At 35.6% G+C, this 10,508-nt stretch overlaps 1 long non-coding RNA gene across 1 annotated transcript; it reads left to right on the top strand.

Moving 5' to 3' along the window:
• The first annotated feature begins 8,652 nt into the window (after positions 1-8,652).
• On the top strand, positions 8,653-10,204 carry LOC150030299 (uncharacterized). Its single transcript, XR_016527098.1, has 2 exons — positions 8,653-9,021; positions 9,136-10,204. It is a non-coding gene; the product is annotated as an uncharacterized LOC150030299 (long non-coding RNA).
• The last annotated feature ends 304 nt before the right edge of the window (positions 10,205-10,508 follow it).

Raw genomic sequence — 10,508 nt, 5'->3', positions numbered from 1 at the left:
CATAAGGTCCCCTTGGTAGCTCAATGGATTCAGTTGCACATCAGTTCTTGGTGTTGATTTGCAATATTCAAATTGACAAGAGCTAATTCGATTATATATGATATGATCGGTATGGTGTTTGAGATACATCAAGTGGAGGATTAATGTAAATGAGATTTACATTAAGCGTCATGGCATAGAAAAAGAGTTATGGTTTGTATGTTTCATGAGGTGAAATATTAAAACTATAGGTTATAAATATAGTATGATAAATTAGTTATCATTTATATTTATAATAATATTAATTATTGGATAATTATCTCTTTTTCTTTAATAACAAATTGAGTGGGAGGTTATTGACGGTTTCATGGTAACCGTGAGATAAAAGGAAAAATGTTTTCCTAATTTTAGAAAGATTTTTTGTAAGGTTAAGTAATCTCGGAAATATTCTCATGGAGAGTTGTCTAGTAAATTGCATTTACTAAGCGATAGCTTGGAGTTAGCTAAACGATCGTGGAGTGTAAGTAGATGACAAACACTCAGCTAAGCGATGAGCTAAACGATCGTATAACTTTTCCTAAACGATTGGGCATAGACCTATACGATAGGTTCTTCCATCTCCCACTTGCTCAATCGTTTACACGATTGTGGTTTCTTCCGTTTGTCTGCCTCAAACCAAGTCCAAACAGAGCCCACCCTCTGGATTTTCACACCAAGAATACCAAGGTAGCCTTCGAGGTTCTATGGAGGTAGTTCGTGTTGTTTAGGGTGTTCATGACCAAGACAATTGTTGAGTTCGAGTGCATGGTGATTGTGTAGTGTAGCAGTCATGTTGGACGAGCGCTCGGGTGTTACTGTGATCGAGCGTTCGTGATCAAGGAGCTTTGAGATGAGTCGAGAAAAGTATGTTACTCTTGTCCTTGATCTGTTTTTGAACATGCTGTGATTTCTGCATTTAATGCATAACCATATGTTTCTGTTTGCGATTATAATTGTAAAGTTCATATACGATTGTAATTTGGAGCGATCTTTCCCCTGCTCATGGAAATCCTCATTCGATTTCCCTCAATTTTTGAATGACGCTTTATTCAAACTCTAGAAATGGATAGGGTTGCTTTAGTTTCATATCCCAATCGATTTTTCCCTATGGTTGGCTCATTGAGGTGGAACTTTAGAACCTAAAATAAGGGCTTACAGTTACAAGAATTGTTAAGCGAGTTTAACAAATTCTGGAACGAACAATGGTGGCTGATAGTTACAAGAACAATGAGTTATTCTATCTATTGGTTGAGAATGTCTCATTTTAGTGAAGGGGCACTTGATCACCCTACGGTGACTGTTATCTTGTCTCACTAAAACATCATTGCAAAATAGATGTCACTTAGGATACACTAGACTATTTTGCTAAAATTGATTGATTGTCTTGTTGGATTAATGCAAATAAAATAATTGTAAATAATTTATATGGTTTCAGCAAATTTTTTTCACAATGACTTTCGCGACCTTAAATCTACTCGCCGCTGGTAAATTAACGGGCAAACTACACTTCATGAAAAAAAACGATCAACACAATACTTATCATCGATGCCCTTTGCTTTGTTCTGATAGAGGACTCCCATTCCAGCTCCAAATGCTGCTCGAAATGTTTGAGAAGTATACGAGTGTCGAACATGGGCAAATGAAAAGGCCTCAGCGTATATCTTGGCGAGTCTTTCTAAAGTCTTGGCCAAGAAGCATGAGCCCATGCTCACAGCCTGTCAGATCATGAAGTCCCTAAGGGGACTGTTCGAACAATCATCCGCACAACTTAGACATAATGCTCTCCAACACATCTTCAATGTCCGTAAGAAGGGACATTTATTCGAGAACATGTTCTCAATATGATGGTCCACTTTAACATGGTGGAGATGAATGGGCCTATCATCGATGAAGCCAGCTAGGTTAGCTTTATTTTGGAATCTTTACCTGAAAATTTCTTACACTTCCATAGCAATGCTATTTTAAACATGATTGACTACAACCTAACCATCTTGCTCAACGAGCTACAGATCTTTCAATCTTTGATGAAAAGCAAGGGATAGAAGGGTGAAACAAATGTTGTTTCATCCTCTAAGAAGTTCCACAGAGGTTCGACCTCTGGGACAAAGTCTGTACCTTATTCCACTGGCACCAAAAAATGGAAGAAGAAGAAAGATGGAAAGGGGAAAGCTAACTCACCAGTTATTGCTCAAAAGAAAGCCAAGGTTGCAAAGAGAATTTATTTTCATTGCAACCAGGAGGGACATTGGAAGAGATACTGTCCCAAGTACTTGGCAAAAAAGAAGAAGGTCAAATAAAGTAAATATTATTTAGTTCTTTTGGAAACATGTTTAGAGAAGAATGATGATTCTGCCTGGATTATAGATTCTAATGCCAATAACCACGTTTGTTCTTCATTTCAGGGAATTAGTTCCTGGCAGTAACTTGATGCTGGTGAGATGACGAGGTAGGTTGGAACTGGGAATGTCATCTCGGCTGTGGCAGTGGAAGATCTCCAGTTGACTTTGCATAACAAATTTATTTTACTTGAAAATGTATATGTAGTTCCTGGTTTAAAAGAGAACTTAATTTATGTAAAGTGTTTATTAGAACAATCTTATTGTATCAACTTCCATGTAAATAAAGTGTTTATTTCCAAAAATGGTGTTGATATTTGTTCTGTGAAACTAGAAAACAACCTTTATGTGCTAAGGCCATTAGCAACTAAAGCCCTCCATAATACTGAAATGTTTAAAACTTCGGTAACTCAACATAAAAGACTTAAAATTTCTCCTAAAGAAAATGCTCAACTTTGGCATTAAGATTAGGACACATCAATCTCAATAGGATTAAGAGATTCGTGAAGAATAGACTTTTAAGCGAGTTAGAAGAAAATTCTTCACCTGTGTGGGAGTCATGCCTTGAAGGCGAAATGACTAAAAGACTCTTAACTAGAAAAGGTCACAGGGCTAAAGAATCTCTAGAGCTGGTACATTCAGACCTTTGTGGTCTGATGAATGTTAAAGAAAGGGGAGGTTTTGAATATTTCATCACTTTTACTGATGATTATTCAAGATATAAGTATGTTTATTTAATGTAACATAAGTCTAAATCTTTTGAAAAGTTCAAAAAATTCAAGGTTGAAGTTGAAAATGCATTAAATAGAACTATTAAAACATTTTGATTCGATCGAGGTGGAGAGTTTATGGATCTGACATTCCAAAACTATTTGATAGAACATGGAATTGTATCCCAACTCTCAGCATCTGATATACCTCAGCAGAATGAAGTATCAGAAAGAAGAAATCGAACCTTGTTGGACATGTTTTGGTCTATGATGAGTTATGCTTCCTTACCTGACTCGTTTTGGGGTTATGCAGTAGAAACTATAATGTATATTTTGAACTGCGTTCCATCCAAAAGTGTTATGAAAACACCTTTGGAGTTATGGAATGGATGTAAAGCTAGTTTACATCATTTCAGAACTGAGGTTACCTAGCATATGTGCTTCAGCCAAATCCTAAGAAACTGGAATCTCGTTCAAAATTGTGCCTATTTGTAAGCTACCCCAAAGGGGCGAGAGGTGGTTTCTTCTTTGATCCTAAGGAAAATAAAGTATTTGTATCAAAAAATACTACTTTTCTGGAAGAATACCACATAAGGGAACACAAGCCCCATAGTAAAGTTGTGTTGAATGAACTTTCCAAAGAAACTACTGAACCTTCAACAAGAGTTGTTGAAGTTGGATCATCTAGTATGTCAAATCCACTTCAAGTGTTAAGGGAACCTCGACGTAGTGGGAGGGTTGCGAACTCACCTGTTCGTTATATGGGTTTAACGAAAATCCTAGCTATGGTAGCTGACAGAGATGTTAAGGATCCATTGTCTTATAAGAAGGCAATGAAGGATGTTGACAAAGATGAGTGGATCAAAGCTATGGATCTTGAAATGGAGTTGATGTACTTCAATTTAGTTTGGGATCTTATAGATCTATCTGATGGGGTTAAACCTATAGGTTGCAAATGGATTTACAAGAGAAAATGGGGTGCTGATGGGAAGGTGCAAACCTTCAAGGCTAGACTAGTGGCAAAGGGTTATACCTAAGTTGAGAGAGTCGACTATGAGGAGACTTTCTCACCTGTTGCCATGCTAAAGTCTATCCGAATCCTCATGCCCATTTCCTCATATTATGACTATGAGATTTTGAAAATCGACGTCAAGACTGCCTTTCTGAATGAAAATCTTGAGGACACCATTTATATGGAGTACCCCGAGAGATTCATAACCTAAGGTCAAGAGCAAAAGGATTGCAAGCTTAATTGATCCATTTATGAACTGAAGCAAGCCTCTCGATCTTGGAACATAAGGTTTGATACTGCGATCAAATCTTATGGCTTTGATCAAAATGTTGATGAGCCTTGTATATACAAGAGGATCATCAACAGTTCAGTAGCTTTCTTAGTGTTGTATGTAGATGATATCCTACTCATTGGGAATGATGTAGGTCTACTAACTGAAGTTAATAACTCGCTAGCGACCCAATTTTAAATGAAAGATTTAGGAGAGGCTCATTTAAATGAAAGATTTAGGAGAGGCTCATTTAAATAAAAGATTTAGGAGAGGCTCAGTTTGTTTTGGGAATTAAGATCTTTAGAGATCGAAAGAAGAAAATGCTAGCTTTTTTTCGAGTATTATACATTGACAAGATGCTTGTCAAGTATTTGATATAGAACTCTAAGAGAGGTTTGCTACCTTTTAGGCATGAAGTAACATTGTCTAAGGAACAATGTCTTAAGACACCTAAAGAGGTTGAGGAAATGAGATGGATCCCCTATGCATCGATTGTTGGCAGCTTGATGTATGCGATGTTATGTACTAGACCTAACATCTACTATACAGTGGGAATAGTCAGTAGATATCAGTCTAATCCAGGATATGATCACTGGACCGCCGTTTAGAATATCCTCAAGTATCTACGTAGAACAATGGACTACATGCTCGTGTATGGTTCTAAGGATCTGATGCTTACATGATACATGAACTTTGACATTCAGACTGATAAGAATTCTAGGAAATCCACATCAAGATCAGTGTTCACTCTCGACAAAGAAGCATTAGTCTGGAGAAGCACCAAGCAAGAGTGCATTGCTGACTCCACCATGGAGGTTGAATATGTAGCAGCTTATGAAGCTGCTAAGGAAGCTGTTTGGCTCAAGAAATTTCTTACTGATTTGTAAGTTGTTCCAGATATGTCAAAGTCTATCACACTTTATTGTGATAATAGTAGTATTATGGCTAATTCCTGAGAGCCTCTGAGTCACAAATGTGGGAAGCATATAGAGCAGAAGTATCATTTCATCCAAGAGATTGTGCATCAAGAAGATGTGATGGTCACGCAGATAGCTTCAAAGCACAACGTTGCTGATCCATTTACAAAGTCTCTCACGACTAAGGTGTTTAAGGGTTACCTGCAAAGTATGAGTCCATGGGACAGGCCATGTTAGGCTAAGAGAAGTGGGAGATTTGTACTAGGCGTGTTATGCACTAGTTTCTTGTTTGTGTACTATGTATTGATATGAATTTTACATTGTACACCCCAGTAGCTTTAGGTCAAATGGAAGATTGTTGGGGTCGATACCCTAAATCTCGTAGGGTCCTATGGTTTGTAATTGTAATGTACAAATATTTTATTTATGTAATAAAAAATGTGATGTTTTATTTCAAAAATTAGTTGCATTAATCACAAATCAATAAACTAACATCCAAGGTTATCTTTGTAGCTTAAACATGTATGTAGAGACATACAGGTGGATCATGTTTAAGTGATAACCTAAATGGTTTGTTATAGATGGATAAGGTTGGATATCTTATCCTGGTGGCACTACGAGTATGGCCCACTTCGTAAATGTTATAATTGTTGTAAATTGCTACAAATGATCTGATCCTGATCATTCATATGGAGACATGTGAGCGGAGATATTCTATACAAAGGAGTTTGTATAAGACCAGACCACGAAATATTTAGTCTCATTATATAAGGTTGTTCATAATAGATACTTTCATTTCACCAAGATGACCATAGGTAACATGACCTGAATCTTAAGTGAGTTGTGAACTCCTGCCTTGAAGGCGATCCTTTGATTTATATGGGTTAGAGTACCAGATCATCGACTCAACAAGTCTATCATTTTTTGGATTCGTCTAATTGGGGAGCTGGGAACACAACTACATAAGAACAAATTCACTCCTTCCCTAATGTTGAGGCAAGTAGATAAATTGTTCCCTTAAGGACTGATTTTGGGGCTTGAACAATGTGACACCACACGCTCTCATGGCCCTAGAGGGGTTTGGTCATAGTTGGAATATGATTTATTGTTCATTAGAGGGATCAATGGTACTTAAGGAGTTAGATGTAACTATAGGGGTAAATCGGTAATTTTGGCCTAGCTGTACTTACGAGCAATTTGTGAAGGGTCATCATACTGTTGATTGGTTATATCCAATAGCCACATAAATATATATGTAGTGCGAAGAGTGCAGTTGTCGGTCTTTAGTAGAGTGTCCGACAGTTAATGGATGGTGAATAATTTATTTAAAGAAGTTTAATTAATTATTCATGTACTCGAAGCTTCAACTACAGGTCCATGAGGTCCTCTCTGTAGATCAACGAGAATGAATGAAAATCAATTTTTGGATTAATCTGAATTATTCAAATTAATTGAGGGAATTAGTTATATGTCATATAATTAATTTAATCTAATTATATATGATATAATTACTATAATGTATTTGATACATTATAATATAAAGTTTATTTGAGAGGAAATAAATATTTGAATATGATTCAAATATTAACTATATGAATTTGATTCATATAATTAAATTTAATATAAATTAGATTTATATTAAATATCATTGGTGAGAAAATAAAAACTACAGGTTATATTGTATTTGATACAATATAGAATTTATAGGTTAGGTATTATATTTGATATAACATATAGTTTAATATACATATTATATGATAAGGTAGTTATCATATAAATATATATTGAATTGATTTATGAAAATAATTAATTTAATTCAATTTATTTTAAAAATCATTTTGGGAGGGAGTTGTAACTCCCTCCCCATTTTTTCTCTCTGAAAACGTAGTAGTGGGAAGAAAAAGAGAAGTTGTTGTTCTTCTTCTTAGTGTGGTTTTCACGAGAGAGAGACACAGAAAAGTTATGTGAGAATTGCTGAATATCATCTCTTCCTCTCAATACTCTCTTCCAAAATAGTTAGAGCCTGTAAAACTTCTGGATTCTCACTAGTGAATACAGAGGAAACTTTTGTGGTGGTGTCCTCATTGACAGTTAGAGGGTTCGAGATTGTTCGTGACAATTTTTGGAGAAGGAATCTCGTGAAGAAGAGTTCTTCAAGAGTAAGATTTCTTAATCCCTTTTACTTTCTGTTTTAAAGCATGCTCTAATTTTTCTTTTAAATACATAATTTGTATGTTCTTGAATTGAAATTTATGTTTTGTAAATTTTGGGTATTTGGTCCAATCTCATACTTCCACTCAAGGACCTTCAATGGATCCTTCATGAATAACATAAAGACTATCATGCACAAGAATAAGGAGGCATATGATTCAAAGAAAGCAGAAAATGCTAACTATGTCTCATATTACTGTATAAAAGGATTCACACTTGCATTCCAGGTATGTACTTTTGTTTCTGATTCAATTTAATATACAATCTGTGTGTTATGCATATGTAACAAAGCTCCCATATTGTAGGTTTGGGCTTACGAAATTTTATCCACATCAAGTAAGTTCATAGCCACCAAAGTCAGCAAGGTGCAATTCCTAGAATTCTTAGATGGACTTGTTTGCATGCTCCATCTTATAAATCATTGAGCAATAATACTTTTCAGCAAAAAAAAAAAGAAAAAAAAACTAAATAATCGATCTCTTAGTAAGTAATCTATCATAGTTTCATGCATTCTGATTTACTCATTTATTTATGTACAAACTATTGTTGTGTCAAGACTTGTACAATTGCAGATAATATAAGGTACAAGGAAGACTGGCTGGAAGGACTTGATGTGGTCCATGTTGATGGAGAAAGAATGATCGAGGGGTTGAACACTCCATCGATACCCGCGAGTCTTTTAGGGGCATGAAGGGCATGAACCCCATGTAGATCAGCCTGTAAACGAGCAACGTGCCTTAGAGCCAGAACCACGTAGGCCGGTTCAAACTAACCTTGAGAAGGTAAGAGGCCACGTGATGAATCCTCGAATAAGCAACAGAAGTCCTTAAGACATTGTCATTCCAAATCCAACAAGATTTATATAAATCTATGCGACCTAGTATATGAATCTCTACGATAGATTATTAAAATTTTCTTTTAGATGACTAGAACAATAGAGACATAGTTGAAATGAAGGCGAAAATGTGTAGATATGACCGACGAGCAGTGAACGACGTCGACGACGAAGGGAGACGTAAAGAAAAAACTAAGGGTAGTATTTGAATGGAAAGGGAAAAGACACTAAAAAATAGATGCTTCTTTGATTTTAAAAAGTAAGGGTATATCTGATATTTCACATGTGGAAAAGATCAGCTATTGAATGTTATTTGATGAAATTTTCCCATCTTTTTTCCCCATAATTGATTGATTATGATCTTGAAATCCCATATTTCGTTGAGCCTTTTCAATTCTTCCTTTTGATTTTAATTTCCATTTCTCTCATAAAGTTGAAGGGATCGGGATCGCTAAAATACTTTCTCCGATCTCTTTCAGCTCATCCTCATTGTCTCTCGGATTCGACCAATTCTCCTAAATTCCTGTTCAATTCGTCCCATTTCGATGTTTCTAGGGTTTACCCTTTGAATGTTAGTTCAATTTTCAAAATCCCTCTTTGTTTGTGCAAATTCTGGATTTGCAGCTTCGTCTATTCAGGTTTTTTCTTACGAAGATTGGGATCTTTCCGTTCTTTATCTCAATTTTCTCAGCAGCCAAACTGACGCTCAAGGTTTTTCTTTCCTCCAACTTAATAATTCGCCCCAGTTCTCAGGTTTTTGGTTTTTGTGATTATCGTTTATAGAAACCTACTAATTCTGCAGCTACTTCTCTTCTGAATTTTCAGATTTCTTGAAGGGTCTTTTGCGAAGATGATTAGTCTGTAATCTTCGGCGTTATTTTTCAAACCGGGCTGGCAATTAGACACAATGCGTCTGTTTCCGGTGAGATCTAGCCCGGATTTTACCGAGGACAAGGATCAGGGCGGCAGTGCTTTGCTATACCTTAATGTCTATGATCTTACTCCTATAAATAACTATCTCTATTGGTTTGGGCTCGGAATTTTTCATTCGGGTATTGAGGGTATGTCAATTATTTAGTTCTTTACAATAGAACCATTGTTGTGTTCTTCATTGTAGATTCATTATTATTATTATTATTATTTACTGGGAAGTTCTGTTTGCAATGGAGGCAAACTGGTTATCTTGAGATAAATATATGAAGCGTGGATAAGTAACTGGTATATCTTAGTTGCGTTGGATTGTGGGGGAGGCTGGAATTAGTTGAACTTGGAGATTTATTAGGGGCATATCTTTGAGCTCACCCATTATTTGAGGTAGGAACTAGTACCTGTATCTATGTTTTTCTGACTTGACTGATGGGATATAGGAGCATTCAGAGTCTGATCTATTGAACCTTCATGGGGTATTGGCACTTATCTGTGAGAAATATTGAGACTCCGTTTGGTAATCATTTGATTTTTGTTTTTGTTTTTGAAAATTAAGTCTATTTCATCTAATTTTTTATAATGATTTGCAACTTTCTTAACTACAATTATTGAATTCTTAGCCAAATTCCAAAAACAAAAACAACTTTTTGAAAGCTACTTTTTTTAGTTCTCAAAATTTGTTCTGGTTTCTCAAACCGTCAGTGAAAAGTAGATAATAAAGAAAGAAATTTGGAGGTGGTAGTTGTGCCATAGGCTTTATTTTCAAAAACAAAAACAAAAAACAAAATGTTACCAAACAGATCTGAGCTTTTGCTTGACATATGTTAATGAATGGACAGAGGAAAGTGTTTGTTAAGTTAATTAGGAATATGAAAGTTGAGGATGAGATATTCCATGGGACTTTCACAAATGTAAGTGAGAATACCATTGTTTGACAGTGGTTCTGTAGGAAATCAATTCTTCTTAAGCTTCTTGTGTAACAGATTTTGCCATGTTTCTGTTGAGGATGTGTTCATGCTAGTGAATTGTTCCTTATATTGATGTTTATATTCAATTGATCATTTCATGCTTGCTCATTGTGTCAGTCAGTTTTTTTATGAGAAACTTCCAATCATAATTTCATTGTTATTGTGAAATTACAAAAGGGCAAACATGCCAAAGAGATTACATGATGCTATCCATTTATGCAATAAGGGATGTAAGATTGTAATCACAAAAAAACTGGGTAAGTTCACACCAAAACAGAGAGGTGTACAATATATGGTCAAAGA

The sequence above is a fragment of the Benincasa hispida genome, unplaced genomic scaffold, assembly GCF_027475165.1.
Source record: "Benincasa hispida cultivar pf3 unplaced genomic scaffold, pf3_genome.v1.1 HicScf33, whole genome shotgun sequence".
In the NCBI taxonomy this organism is placed as follows: domain Eukaryota; kingdom Viridiplantae; phylum Streptophyta; class Magnoliopsida; order Cucurbitales; family Cucurbitaceae; genus Benincasa; species Benincasa hispida.
The sequence above is the reverse complement of the archived record's forward strand: the minus strand, read 5'-3'. Positions and strand labels throughout refer to the sequence as shown.